General features: G+C 37.0%; 1 protein-coding gene and 1 pseudogene across 1 annotated transcript in view; both read left to right on the top strand.

Moving 5' to 3' along the window:
* The first annotated feature begins 5787 nt into the window (after positions 1-5787).
* On the top strand, positions 5788-5904 carry LOC129408809 (5S ribosomal RNA; annotated as a pseudogene).
* Positions 5905-13902: 7998 nt separating this feature from the next.
* The window catches only part of asic2 (acid-sensing (proton-gated) ion channel 2), a 673491-nt gene continuing 671959 nt past the window's right edge, over positions 13903-15434 (top strand). Inside the window, exon 1 of the mRNA XM_055152913.1 lies at positions 13903-14038. The gene's annotated coding sequence lies outside the window, so the exon portion shown is untranslated. The remainder of the gene's footprint in view (positions 14039-15434) is intronic.

Genomic DNA, 15434 nt, shown 5'->3' with positions numbered 1-15434 from the left:
GAAAATACAAATGTTATCAATAGGTAAAGCTCTCTCAGTCACATTCTACAACCTGAAAAAGGTCTATATTGTTATAATAGAAAATGTGCAGTGTCCTTGTTAAGAGGTTTTCTGCTGATACTTTTTCAGTTCATGTCAAGTTCAAACTAAATATTAAGCAGCGCTGTAGGGTTTTATATTTACTATTAAACTCTACCAACTCTTTTTTTTTAGATACATTTTAGATCTGTTTTTTTGGGGTCTTTCCGTAGACTGTATATATAAATGGACCTATCTAACCCAGTAGCCGCCGCTTTACAAATAATAAGTGAGTATTGGCGCGCTTCCAACTCCATCGACTCCGGCTCCATTTAACTTTGTATTGAAAAACCGTCACCCCTCTCTTCATAACTGCTGCTGTCAGGCTCCTCATTTTGGTCTTAAAATGTTTATATTAACCTGCTCTACAAGACCTTGGTGTTTTTATTTCATTATTTTTTCTATAAATCAATTTCTATTCCTATTCAATGGAGCTCTTTTCCAACTTGGCCCCTATATCTGCTCGCCTTCTTTATACAGTCTGTGTTTTATCTGAGAAAATGTAACCTGACTTCCCATTGACACACTGTATTTTTGCCACTCACTGATAAAACTCTGAATGTTGTGGCGTCACCTGCATGACATCTATTTTTTGACTTGTTATAATGGTAAACGCAAAATCTAAGAGATCATTTTTTGTCAGCACCGCCCTTCCCTTCTGGTCGAATATTAACACAAAGCTGCAGCAAGGCCTATAGGATTTCACTTTGGACTGAAAAAGTAGAGGACCACTCACTGAGGCTTTCCCAACAGGAGAAAACCTTGATCCAAGCTCCTGCGTCACTGTAACAGAATCAGGGTAATCCTCTTTCTGCTTTTCTGCTTATGATTCATGCGCCACAAACTCACCGCTTTATATTCACACCAGCGTGTCATTTGTCAGGTAAAATGTGCACCAGAAACACGCTATGCTTTTTGCGTTTCATGGATGTAGATTAGAGAGTGCAGTGAAGCGACACCACGTTGGAGAGGTTTTACATGTATCTATATTGGTGGAATGTTTAGTAGTTACCATGGAGACGCAATGCACACATTAGCAAACACAGACAAAGAGCTATTCAGATTTCTTTTTATTAAAACATCACATTTTCAGCAGCCTGTGATCAATACGAGTTTGTTTGATTTGCAACAACAAAGGTGAGAGTGACTAACTGAATAACTGATAGCTTGTAACTGTAATTTTATTTGAAAGAGACTCGTTGAACAGAACAAATCCGATCACCTGTTGTAGTTCCAACTAAGTCTGTTCTTTATGGTCAAGCTGTGTTAAAATAAAGCTCAGATTAAAGTCTACCTTGTGCGAAAGAGCTTCAAACAGAGCAGTGCCTACAGTTAGCGTCACACCCCCAGCTGCAAAGTATCAGTATCAGTCCCAGTATCAGTATCTGTGATCAGTATTTATAATTTAGCCGATATTTTACAGATACTTTTTGTAAGTTACCTCCAGTGTCTGTGTGCTCGTGAATCATTCCCAGTTTGTCCTCACTGCGGTAGACTAATGAGTAGAAATGGAAATAGAAGATGAGGCTAAAAATATGGCTGTATGTTTATGCAATCATGCAACTAATTATTTTCATATCCCAGATGAATGCATTGTGTTGTAGTTTTTCCAAAAGTGATACATTAATCTGAGCAATTTTCCACAACACAGCATAGATCTGTGGACCTTGCCGTAGATAGTAGTAGTGTAGTACTGGCATATGTTTGCAGTTATTGACCACAGCATTAAGGCAAGTATCTATTCTGTTTCATTAACATTTCTGAGTAATTCTTTCAGTTCAAAATGCTCTGTTCTGTTGAAGCGATAGTTTACAGCTACATTTGACCTTTTTTGAGTAGACATTAGCAATTCCAGGGCAGAAATGATCCAAATGATTCTAGTGAAGGTGTATGGAGTTTAAAAAAACAGTTGTTCCCATATTACCACATGACATCACAAGGTGGAACGAACTATTTTCTGTTTGAGAGAAGAATTAAGCTTAAATATCCAGGGTTTGAGTGTTAAACATGTGAATGAAACAAAACACAACTTCCGGCATGTCTTTTTGATGAGAAAACAACATTATAGCTTAGATTAGAAAACCGTGTAATATGGGCTCTTTAATAAATCAAAAACAGTTTATATTATGATGGCATTGCAATCATTTTCAGACCTATTCTTTTTAATTGAGATGACAGGTTAAATTACTCTTGTTAATACGCTGACTTTTCAATGTGGGGGGATGTGTCTGGTGTGATAATGGACCTTGTCACTTAAATGAATGATGAGTTTCGGCGTTTGTAGATTTTCCTTTTGTGTAAAATGAGAGTACAAGTTAATCAATACAATATGCTGGCTCCTGTTCCCAGAGGCAGTAACATCAGCAAATGGTACGATTTGAAAACAATACATTTATGAGAGGAATAACTGTATGAACTTGCCAAGGTAAAATGGAGACCATATTGGAATTGTCTTTTGATAAATGTTATTTCAAACTGACATTTTCATCCTTTGGGCATCCATTAAGGAATGACTTAAAACTCTTTCAAAAGTGAGTCATCCTGTACCTACAGCATTATAGTGTATTGATATTATATCTTATATCTATCTACTATAATATACATATACACTACCAGCCAAATGTTTGGACACACCCTTCTATTTTTCTTCTATTTTATACATACAGAATATATAAGATACAGAATTATGTAGTTCATTTATTTATATATTTTTATATTAAAATCCTCAAAGTAGACACCCTTTTGTTTTGTTGAAAAATATTTAAGAGATCATTTCAGGCAAAGAAATAACATCTCCATGGAGACAAGCATGACAAGAGCATATTACACATTATAATAAAACTTTGGGGGGGATAAAACCACCTTTTTTGCTTATTAGTTTTACTTTTGACAACAATAATTTAAAATAAAACACACGATATTGGCATTCAGATACATTTTATTGGTCCAGTGTTGTTTCGTGTAAACTCAGCGTTACAGTCCCATGTCTCAATGACCATATATCCTTGTGTTGGGTTCCTAGTGGACATCATTAGTTCAATTCATGAGAAAAGGCAGAGAAAGTAAGGCTAGTGCAAGTCTGTGGCCCAGTTTTGGTGCTAAAATCTTAATTAGATGAATCTCACACCGGGCTGGCCAGTGCATGTTATCATTAAATCTACTAATTAAAGCTTTTCCAAATGGAGCTTGATTTCAGACATCCACATAGACGTAGCTAGACTTAATCTGTCCTTGAACATCAAACGTCTGATACAAGAAGTACTGATAATCAAAGCTGGCCAGTCTCCTCCGACTCCCAACAGTTAGTTAATTATGTGCTTTTAAGAGCTTTTTCATAATCTATTACATTTTTGGTGGGGGGGGGCATCATTTTGACAAGACAAGGAAATAATACTGTTACACCAACACCATGTGCTGCACCAGGAGTCAGCAATATTGGTTGAAAACTACCGCTTCATGACACTTTGAGCTTTGGAGATGTAGACAGACCAATAATAAAGTATTACTCAAACATGTGAAAGCAACCAAAAAACAACTCCAGGTTGGTTTTTGAGAAGGTAACAACATTCTAACATGACTAAACGCTCACAAGAGTCAATTTCAAATATGGGACTTTATTTACACCCAATTAACCTTCTCAAACTACAACACTTAGAACATTATTGATAGTAATTTTGTCTTCAGCTTCTCAATGACAGACAGCATTATAAACCTATCACATGTATAACTGTCATCTGAGCAGCAGTGTTCTTAATTGTGCTTTTGTTTACAGATTGAATTCCCAAAGTTCCCCTGGCTCCCTGAACACCTCATGTACCAGCTCGAAAGACTGCTACCTCCCAGAGAAGACGAAATGGAGGAGGTGGACCTGCTGAAGGTGGACGTCCAGGCCCAGCAAAGGAAGCACTAGGGAGAGGTCTACGAGAAGGACGAAGATGCCCCACGATCAGGAGTCCAGTGCCAGGCCCAGTGAAAAGCTCCTCTGCCCAAACTCAAAATAGCTGCTAGAGTTTTGCATTCTTCGTTTGACGCTCGGACTCAAAAACTTTGAAGTCTGTCTGTGACACTGTAAATGTTTATTAAAGTGTGTTTTTGTCCGATTATACTATCTATGAAGGTAATTTCATATTTTTTTTTATAAAACATACAATATTTTCAAATGTGGTCTTCATTTATTGTCTCTTCTCAATGTAGAACTAAAAATAATCTGGAGTTTTACATGGTTGTAGATGAATATTAGTGGGATCCAGTTACTAGTGTTATTAATTATGCTGTGCTATGTAACTTTTCAGGAGGGTCTGCCACCTGCTTGTCGCCATGATGATGTTAATATTTTGCCTGAAAAGTTCAGCACCTTTACTTCCTTTTTATTGGTTAGTTGTGATGACATTCATTTCAACAAAAGGTGAGTGCTTTGTGTCGCTGCCCAGAGGAAAATGGAGTGGACATTAAAACACTCATTAATCTGTCGTTTTCAGATTCTACAATGTGATGGTTTTATACACCCAGATGGGGGAGAGACAGATTTCCCTTGAGATTCTATCGTAATTTGTCCTGAAATATCTAAACGATAAATGCACAATTATGGAACCTGTGCATTTCTATTAGTGACTACATCCAAGAACTCACTGCATTACTATTAGCTCTATATGGTCTAGAGGATGGAATGTTGTGATGCCATCTGAAACCCAGCAACAGCTTGCCCTTTCTGCGGTACATTTCCCCTTTTGGTGGGATGTAGTAGGTTATGGCTGGTCACTCAACTTTACCTGTGTGTGTCTGTTCGTCAATACAAACTATTGATATGTTTGTGTTTTTGTTGAACTGTTGATAAATAATGCCTGTTTGATGTCATTGTTTCTGCTGAAGTTGTTCCTGGCACTGGGTGATTTTTATGTAATGTGTGGTTTGAATAAAGCTTTGCTGTCATGAGGTTTCATATGACATTTGCAGCAGTGCTTTTGTTGAGAGGAAATGCGGTGTTTTTTCATATTCTGGATTTGTCTAAATGCAATGATTCACTAAAGAAATTTAATATAAAAGGAAAAACGGATCAAACCATGTGGCATGTGTCCTGAAATATTCTGGTAAAAGGTAGTGCAAACTCACAGAGGCCTCTTTGAATAAAGCTGAAAACAAATGCAATTTTGTCTATAAAATGAAGGAAATTATCCCAGAAATTAACACACTCATGAAACAAAATAAAATGTGTCTCAATAATCTCTTAGTATTTTGAATTAAATTCCCTCCGATGCTCAATATGTGTCACTGCCACTAAGACAAACGATAAAATTGTGGGGAAAAATGTTACCAAATGTCATGAAATACGGTGACTGATCAAAAGCCGTACACCGAGAAATGGACTGGAACCCAATAACTCAAAAAACAAGATTTTTATGATTTATGCCATAAACCGAGTGAGGTGGGCGTAGGCCTACTTTACAAATTTCTCATAATGAAAATTAATTCTAATTTCTAAACATTGGCACACTTTTATGGAGACTGTGTGGTCTCCTTGGTCTGATCTGATCTAAATGTGGACCAGATTTAATCACTGGTAAAACATGTGATTGTCTCATGGGTCTGAGACTAAAACCCCTGATTCCAAACTATAGGTTTAACTGTTTTTTTACTTTGCTTAGTCTGTTCCAGACAGACCTGGTTCAGACAAAGAGACTGACCTTGGCCCAGAGGCTCCTGTTTGTGATGAGTAGTGGCCATACCGGCTTGTCAAAGCCAGATCCCATCAGATCTCAGAAGCTAAGCAGGCTGGGCCTGGGTAGTACTTGGATGGGAGACCACTGGGAATTCCAGGTGCCACAGTTGGAATGCCAGTCACAAACACAGACACATTGGCACATTGTGTCCTTAGGTAAGACTCTTCACCCACATTGCCTAGTATGGAAGTGGTGTGTGTGTGAGTGGTGGTGATCAGAGGGGCCAATGGTGCAGATTGGCAGCCTTGCTTCTGTCAGTGTGCCCCAGGGCAGCTGTGGCTACAGTAGTAGCTTACCACCACTGAGTATTGAGTGAATGAATAATGAAATGTAAAGTGCTTAGGGTGTCTTGAAAGGTGCTATATAAATGGTTATATGCAATGATTAATTAATGTCTGCATGCACTTATTAACATACTAACCTTACAAAAGCACAGGTGGTGGGTCTAATCCATCCACAGAGGGCACTGTGTCCCTCTGTGCCAGTCCCCAGCCTGCTTTAGCGTAAAACCTGCCGCCTTTATCGTGATCACACATGTTTGAATAACCCTTTTTATTATTAGCCTGTCTACATCTCCAAGTGATTGTTATGAAGGTGGGGTAACCTGTACTACCATATGCCGTCACATTTTCTGTTTGACAGAAGAACTCAGCCTAAATATGATTGGTTTTTGTGTAAATGAAATAAGAAACAAAAAAAACAATGTTTTTGATGAGGAAATGGGATTATAGCATAGATCAGAAAATGGTCTAATATGAACTCTTTTAAATGGTACTGGAGTTAAAAGCATTCATTTAAAAAATCTGCCTTTGTCTTTGTTCAAAAACCTTTTTTATTTAGTCATTTATTTGCTTTTCATGAAGAAACCATAACATTAAATACAAAACCATAACATTAAATTCAAAATACAAATTATTACTAGGGGTTAATTTTTTGCCATGTCATAGAATCCTGATCAGAACTTAAACATATCCATCTTCAAACAGGGGCCTCCAAACTTTTTCCTCTGGTAAGCTCCTTTTACAAAACGAAAATGCTAGAGAGGTACTAATTTTAGCAGTTTCAAGAAACAGTAAATATAGGAGCCACAGCCTCAGGTGGGAACAGTTAGATTTAAAACATAAACCATTATCCAGTTAAAAGTGCACAAACTCACATATAAAAAATATATATTTACAATGGCCAAAGGCATTAAATTAATCAAATCAGCACAATATGCATAATTCAGAATTCCCTTGGTGAGCTGCTGGGAAGGGGGTGGAGAGATACAAGTTGGAGACCCCATGACTTAAAATCTAGTCAAGACCACTATTGAACCATTTGCTATTGCATATCATTGTTGTATTCAGTCCTCTTTTGGTCCTTTTTTTTTTCAGTTTGCTCTGCTGTCCTCGCCTCACTCTCTTCTTTCAAAGCTCCACAGGCTTCAGTGCAGTCCATCTGGCTGCTGGCCGCTCTGGACTCACTCACTGTGGGCGCATCAAGCTCCATCAAGCTCCAGGACCTGTAATATGTAGATGTGTGTAGATTTGAGACCATATTAAAGAGTAAAGTTGCAGGAGCTGATTGTAATGGTGTAACTTAGAGAATATACACACTGAGGCCGCAGTCCATCTCATCTAGCTCCCCCTCTTGTCTCTTCTTGGCACAGCGCTTGAGCAATCAGCTCTGGAACTTCCACACCTGGTTCGAGATGGACTTCACCTCAAAGAATGTGTTGCTGTGGGAAATGGAGGGATCACAATTAATAAAACAGAACTATAAATAGCAACTTTACTGTAAATATCGCATGTATCTAGAGGTCAACAAACGTTTAATGTGCCTTTCATAGATAATGACAACACAATGACTGAATGACCAAAAAGAGTGGTTAAACATGTATGTGTGTGCCTGTGTGTCTTTTCGTTGGCCAGCTGCATCCTTTTTCCTCGGTACCAAGGGACATCTAAACCAGGTTTTTACCAAGATTAGGTCACAAATTAACGTTTCAAATACTGTTGGAAGTCTTGGATTAAGGAATACCTTGACACAAAGGTTAACATTTTTATTGATATTGGGAAATACCATTTATGTTCTTATTCGGCGTAGGTAACAGAAGAGGACTGCACTCACTTGAAGACAGAGATGAGCAGGTTGACGAGCAGGATGTTGGCCGCCAGCAGGTAACAGGCCATGATGGCGAGAGTGAGCCAAGCCCCAGGGATCCAAAGAGGCAGCTTCTTCCCATCCTCGTCATACAGGTGCTCACCACAAGGGGCTGCAAGAGGACAGTACGTCTTTGTGTCAGTCATGTGTTTGTTTAAATAGTTAAATGTTTAAGTCTGATTAACAAACACTCATGGTTGATTTCCATGTCGTAGTTTTGTACAAATCCTCAAGTAAAACAAAAAAAAACATCAAGAAAGATTCAAAAGCATTAAATTCACATTTATACTTTGTTATTTCAGAGCAAATATAATGTTGCCTATATAGATTGACTTATTTTGCAATTACACTAGAGAAGGTCTCATTCTGCTCAGAGTTAGTCACTGTCATGAATAGACATTTTAAAACAAACTATAGATATAGCCAACCAACTTTATGGGCAACAATGAAAGCAAAATACACAAAACAAAATTAAACAGTTATAAGAGATAGAATAGCTTTAGATTTGTTTAGTTTAAGTCTGTAGTTGTAAAGAAGGTAAAATGTAGGATCCCATATTCTTTACATAGGCCTATAACATCTTATGAAAATTGGGGAACAGACAAGATTCGTTTTCAGGTTCATACATAAAACACTTCTATCCTAAAATCCTACATATTATACTTTTTAATGAGGCATGAATATTGTTTGTATTAGTCTTATGGAGTTATGATGTGTTTATGCTTCTTTAGCTCTCTTTTATTGTTAGTCTGGATAACATTTATTTTCACTCCATTGATACCTAAATGTCGGTAGGGTTACCATGCCAATTGTCAAATGTGGATATATGTGGACCAATGTATAGTCTTAAACTATTGTTAGTGCTTGTTCTTTAATGTGTGGTTTAAGGGCACATATTGCTCTATTTTCTGATCTATGTTGTTTCCTCAACACAAACAGACCTGGAGTTGTGTTTTGTTTCATTCACACATGTTTAACACACAAACCCTGCAGATTTAGGCTGAGTTCTTCTCTCAAATGGAAAACAGTAATGACATGAAGTGGTTATACAAGAAGTGCTCCACTGTGTTTTAAACTCTATACACCTTCACTATAATCATTTGGATGATTTAAGCCGTGGAATTTCCCATCTCTACTGAACTGAAGATTAAAGGAAGCTGTTAACTTAAACTGCACAAGGTGGAACAGAGCATTTTGAGCTTTGGAGATGTAGACTAATAATAACTAATAACTAATAATAAAGGATTAATCAAACATATTTGAATGCAACAAAACACAACTCCAGGTATGTTTTTGAGGAGGCAACAACATTGTAACATGAAAGCCAAAGAGTAAATCTTGCATAATATAGAATCTTTTAACAATGAAAGTAATTACATGTTGTATTTAAATTGAACAAAAAATGACCAGATGGCAAATAATCAAAGTTTTAGTGCTGTATTTTTGTATTATTGATGGAAATGACACAGATCATCTGCCCAAAATCAGGAAACCAAATCTTACTATGAATTCTTGTCTTGCGGTCTATAGAGGTAAAAACCTCCCCATAGATCATCCAGTAGAGCATGTAGAAGATGTTTCATGCTAGACGCCATGTTGGCTCCTCGTCCAGGTGGAGTATGGCCTGACGCACCAAAACTCATGGGCACCACCAGCATGATCACCACAAAGTACATCATATTGATCATCTGAAAGAAGGGAAGACACATTCAGTTCTGCACGCATTGTACAGTTCAATGTAAAAGTCTATGTGAGTTAAGTGTACTGTACGTAACTTGTGGTGTGGAGTTACACTTCTTGCATTTATTAAGTTAAAGGTGCTGTTTTTGCTCAAATACACAGTGTACTGTTAGTGAGCAGGCTGCATCTCCACAGATCTGACTAGTAAACTGCATCTGCTTGCTCCCATAGACAGTAAGAGTGGGACAAGACACAATTTGGACAAAATGAGACCAGACACGAGATTAGGTCCACGAAATCAAGACAAAATGAGATTTTCACATACTCTATAATTTAAAAAATCACCTCATCTATCACTTTAAAAATTGTTTTTTGTCAAACATTTTTGTATTTAACTTTTTTGTGATGCTCCTATTGGCCGGAAAGTGAAATGACGCAATGTGACTCGCCCATAGGGACCAGGGATCCTCACCATGATGTAGGAATGCGCCAGAGCTTTCCAGAAATGTATAGCTTGTTAGCCAAAAAAAAAACACAGAACATTTTTCTTGTATCTTCTTCACCGACTTCGCCAAAAAAAATATTAATACACTAATGCCATCCATTGGGTACACATTATCTCAAAGGGTGGAACATCAAAAGTTATTACATTTTTCACACAGGTCCTACAGTCTCTGAGCAGTGAAGCGACAAAAATTGTCTAGAATTTCGGAAATTTTGGATCTTTACAAATTGCTCCCATTTGCACAAACAAGCTCAATTTCAGTGAAATTTGAATCAGTTCATAAACTCTCTGCCCTAAAAGTATTTAACATGAAACAAAAATGAATTTGGGGCATAAGCAGCCCCTATAATTTTTATATAGGAGAAAAAATTTAGTTTTTCAAAAATTTCAGAAATTTTGCACAAAAGTCAGTTTTGGAATCCCGATCCAAAAAGACACCCATGTCATGTTTTTTACGCCATTGCCATAGAGATGACATAAACTCTCCATGTTATTCTAGTGGTAAAATTGCCAAATCACACAAACTTTGGCTGATTTCACTCAGATGTTAGTCGTGGATACACACCCCAACCCTGAACAGATAAATACAAAAATGGGTGCTCCCCCTAGCTAATTTGTATAAACAGTAACATTTTATTTGTCATAGATATACAAAATTTGGTATATATACCCGTGACATGCTCTCAACCAAAAGGTCAATGATGTCCACACCCCATCTCACATTGTATTGCCATGGCAACAAGCCAAAAATCTGGATGTCCTTACACAAACTTTGGCATAGCCAAAGTAAATTTAGTAGCCAGATGCATCATGGCAATAGGAACAAAAATGTATATTGTGACCACACCCCTTTACAAATCGGAAGTCCACCATCTTGGATTTTTTTTTTTTTTTTTTATAAATGCGTCAAAATTTTGAAAAAGGGCAGGGTTAGGACTTAGGGTTAGAGCTAGGATTGGGGTTGGGGCTATGGTTAGACTTATGACTAGGGATAGGTTAAAGCTTAGGGTTGTGTTTAGGTTTAGGTGTACTGTATAGCGTTAGGGTTAGGGCTAGGGTTGTGGTTGGGATTTACGGTTATTAGGGATAGTTAGGGGCGCGGTGTTTGTGGGGGCGTAGCTGCAGCGTACGTGCACGAGAGGGCCAATAATTGCCTCTTGTGGCTATATTTTATTTGTTATTCTCACAATCCCAGAGCAAAAACAAAATGATGAATGAAGACAATGAGAAACCATGTGATTGTTGTTTTGTGATTTTTCTTCACTACATTAGTTTACGACCTAAAGCAAGAAAAATGTGAGATTTTAAAATGCTGACACTCCATCTTGGCTCACACTATTTCAATGCAATGTTCGGTGCTGTTTTTACCTAAAGATAGTGCAGTTCCCTCACCTCATATTATTATATTGGGTTCTTCTGCTTGTGCTAAATTTAATACCTCCAGTGCTTTTATGCATCAGTGGATATACTAGTAGGCCTGCAGTAAAGGGCTGTGAATAATGATTTGAGTGCATTCTACCTATGTCTCAATCACCTTACATTAGATGTGTAGCTTTGAAGGAAAAAGAGAACCACCAATCCTATATAAAGGTGCACTATGCAATGTTTTGGTTGTGCTATCACCATGGAGATGTTATTTCTTTCCTGGAATGTTCCACAGTATTCACCTTATTCCGGAAGTTGCTGTGGAACCCGCCATCATCATTCAGGTAGTATCTTGCATTGGGCTGCTGATCCTAACAGCAAGTAAGTTCAATACAGGCTTTAAAGCCATTTTAAAGAATCAGTGCAGTGTGACCTGGTTGGTGCACATGAACATTGAATATATTACGTATATGAAAATACTTCATGTCATATTTAACAATCAAAACCTTTCTCTAATTCTCCATTGAAATTAATTGGATTCCCGTTTAACTGGAAGTGCCACCACAAAAAGTGCAGTTTAGGAGCATTTAGAGTCAAAAGTGGGTGGTGCAGAATAAGGTGAATTGTGTTAAAATGATCTGTGATTCATTTATACATTACAGGTGAAAAAAAAAAAACATTCTGTATTCTGTCAGGAGATTCCCCTTTCCACAGATCTGACCTGTAACTTGGTTTGGTTATATCATCTGTTTGTCTTCATGAAGATAGATAAACCCTTCCTTTAAATAGAAATTATAGAGAAAATCGTTTAGGATTTGGACCAATTTTTATAATAAGCTACTGGTGATATAATTACTAATGTTAAACCATCAGTAACCACCAGTAACCACCAATAACACAATAGATTAGTAGAATTCAAAGGTACTCCAATCAAAGATAAAGGATTTAGCCTGTAGGTCTAACATTAGCCTGCACTGTGCATTAACAATAAATATTTTACTTACATAAGAGTGTAAAAAACATACTGAATTATATATGTGTAGTACAGGCGAGGGAAATGGGGAAAATCATACTCTGACATTGTGAAACAAAAATACAACAAACATTTGAAAATACTGTCATGTGTTGGCAATGTATTTCAAATGGTAAACCCAAACAGAATAAGATACAATGTGATTGGGTAAGAGCCCATGAATTGATCCCAGCCAAAATAAAAGCTAATACTTAATACAGCTACGAAAATGAAGCAGTAACAACTTGTAAATGAATGCAAGGAAATTAAAGCCAGCAAAAAAGCCTTATGTCTGGAAAAATGACCAAGTGGATAAAGGCTGCAAATGCACAAACCCTGGAGACTGTTAAATCCCTGTAAAACTATTAGAATTTTCTTAATTGTTTTCTTAAGAAACCAATAAACCCTGCTGTTTTACAGACCACTGCTGCATACTGGAGGATGAGGACAGTGATGGATGGCAATGGTTTGGGAAGAGAAAACTATATTTTCTAACTTTGGTTCATACTTTGGTACATGAGAATAAAAATGATTCCCCAAACTGTCTTCTGATTATTTTTTCTCTGTTAAAGATCCTATTTTACGCAAAATTGACTCTTGTGAGCTTTAAGCCATGTTGTTACCTCATCAACATGCCTGGAGTTGCGTTTTGTTTTTTGTTTCATTCACACATGTTCAAGTAACCCTGTGTTATTAGTTGGTTTACATCTCCAAAGCTCAAAATATTCTGTTCCACCTTGTGATGTCACGAAGTGGTAGTTTTCAAGTTAACCAACCACCTATACCTTTTGTTCAGTAAAGATTGGCAGTTCTAGGTCTGAAATCATCCAAATGATAGTGAAAGTGCACGGAGCACAACACAGTGGAGCACTTCTTGTATTACCACATGACATCACAAGGTGGAATGGAGTGTTTTTGGGTTTTTTTTTGAGAGAAGAACTCAGCCTAAATATAAAGGATTTGTGTGTTAAAAATGTGTGAATGAAACAAAGCTCCAGGTTTATTTTTGATGAGGAAACAGCATTTTAACGTAGACCAGAGAACAGAGTAATATGGACCCTTTAAGCAGTGGAAGAGGGTCCTTTGGCCACCAAGATAAAACCTAATTTTGTACTGTAATACTCCATTTCACCACTAGCGTTCGCCATCCACTGTAACCAACACACATGCAATTTTACGTTAATTTTATTTTCACGTAAGAGAATTGGGAATTGAGAAATCTTTGCGGTACAGTCGTGGAAGTTTTATTTATTTATTTATTTACTTATTTATTTATTTATTTTTCATAATACAGCGGTCTGTTCCAGCCGAAGTGACGCACGGACCCGCACCTCTCACGCGCCGCACACGTGCACAGGTGGGAGTTGAGTTGCTTCATCCTGATTAATTAATGTGCATCGGGACAAGTTTGATTTACACTTTTGATAGTTGGAGTGGTCGCTTTGTGTTTTTTAATTTCAAAACAATGAACATACCGCATATTGAATGAAAACAAGAGGGCTACTGCTACTCAAGTGATCATCACGGTATGGAAAGGTAAGCTAGCAATTGCCAAAAAAAAAAAAAAATCACTCATTCAAATTGCAAAGTGCGCGCATGGTCAGCAAAAACATGCAAAAATAACAGGAGACTGTCTGAAGTGGTCCATCGCCCATAATTGACATTTAAAGTCACGCTATAGTTTGCTGCATGCTGCTAAAACCATTAGAAGTAACCCATTCGTCTTAATATTAGTTTAGTTATACTGCTCTGCTGTTTTTTGTTAAGCCATTTAATTTCTTTAGCTTTTTTATTTGATCTTTATTAACAACACAAGTGTGTACACAATGCCTATAAATAATACAGAAATATGAATACTTTAGGCCAATATTTAGTATAATAAAAATAGCAGAGTTACAAATTTGGTTGTATATTAAGCCTAGGCTATATGTGGATATTGTTTCTATGTTTGATAAATTGGAAAATATGCCATTAAATAATTTTACAGTTGTGATAGTTTCTATGACAACAACTTGATAAAAGTCTCTTATATCTTGTCAGTCTTAGATGTGAGAAATTTAAGGTGAAAGCAGAATATGATGGATAGTGATAATTTATAAATTTTTCTGTCTGTCCTCAGCAGGCATGGTTTCACGATTATCACACCCATAATAATTGCGATTAACAATTATATCACGGTAATGATTAAAGTTGCTGGCAGTTAAAAAATATATGGATAGGAATAACAAATTTTAATGTTATGAGTAAGTTACATGTTTAAACAACTGTTATATTATTGTGCTTTGTTTACCTTTTTATTAAGATAAACTGTCCCATCCCAAGTCCTTATCCTGGATCACACAAAAATCTACTCATAATTAAAATTTTGGTTTTGATAAATAACCTTGTGGTGTGTGGCCACAGTTGAGCTCCATTTCAAATTGTATAGACTAAGCAATATTATTCCTTTCTAACTATGTACATTCTTTACAGATAACCCAGTGACAAATCATTATAATCCAATGTATTAAATTCAGTCCCATTCAGATTTGCAGAAAGGTTTGCATTAGACAGGGAGGGCATCTGGCATAATCCAAACAGAGAATCACTGCACACTGGAAGGCAGGTGATGTTTTGCTATGGCAACAACATAAGACCACTTTTCTCCCAAGACCAAATTAGTATTTCCTCCACAACCTCTGTCGACTTATCTTGACGACCTCTCCAAGATATATTACTCCACGACTGCACTGCTATCTGTTATCTTTTTACTTGCATGCTAACAATACATGTCACTTACACTTGTCTCTCTGTGACATTCTTCGAGTGACCACCCCTAATGGCTCATTGCTTTATTTTTAGTTCCCCCTGTATTTCATATTTTTAGCCCCATCCTCTTCCTATCCATCCTTCCATAACCTACATCTCATGCTCTGTCCCTACTTCTGCATCA

The sequence above is a fragment of the Boleophthalmus pectinirostris genome, unplaced genomic scaffold (assembly GCF_026225935.1).
Source record: "Boleophthalmus pectinirostris isolate CB_2022bp ecotype Guang Dong unplaced genomic scaffold, ASM2622593v1 HiC_scaffold_17, whole genome shotgun sequence".
NCBI classification, from domain to species: domain Eukaryota; kingdom Metazoa; phylum Chordata; class Actinopteri; order Gobiiformes; family Gobiidae; genus Boleophthalmus; species Boleophthalmus pectinirostris.
Note: the sequence above shows the minus strand (reverse complement) of the source record. Positions and strands in the feature narration are given on the sequence as shown.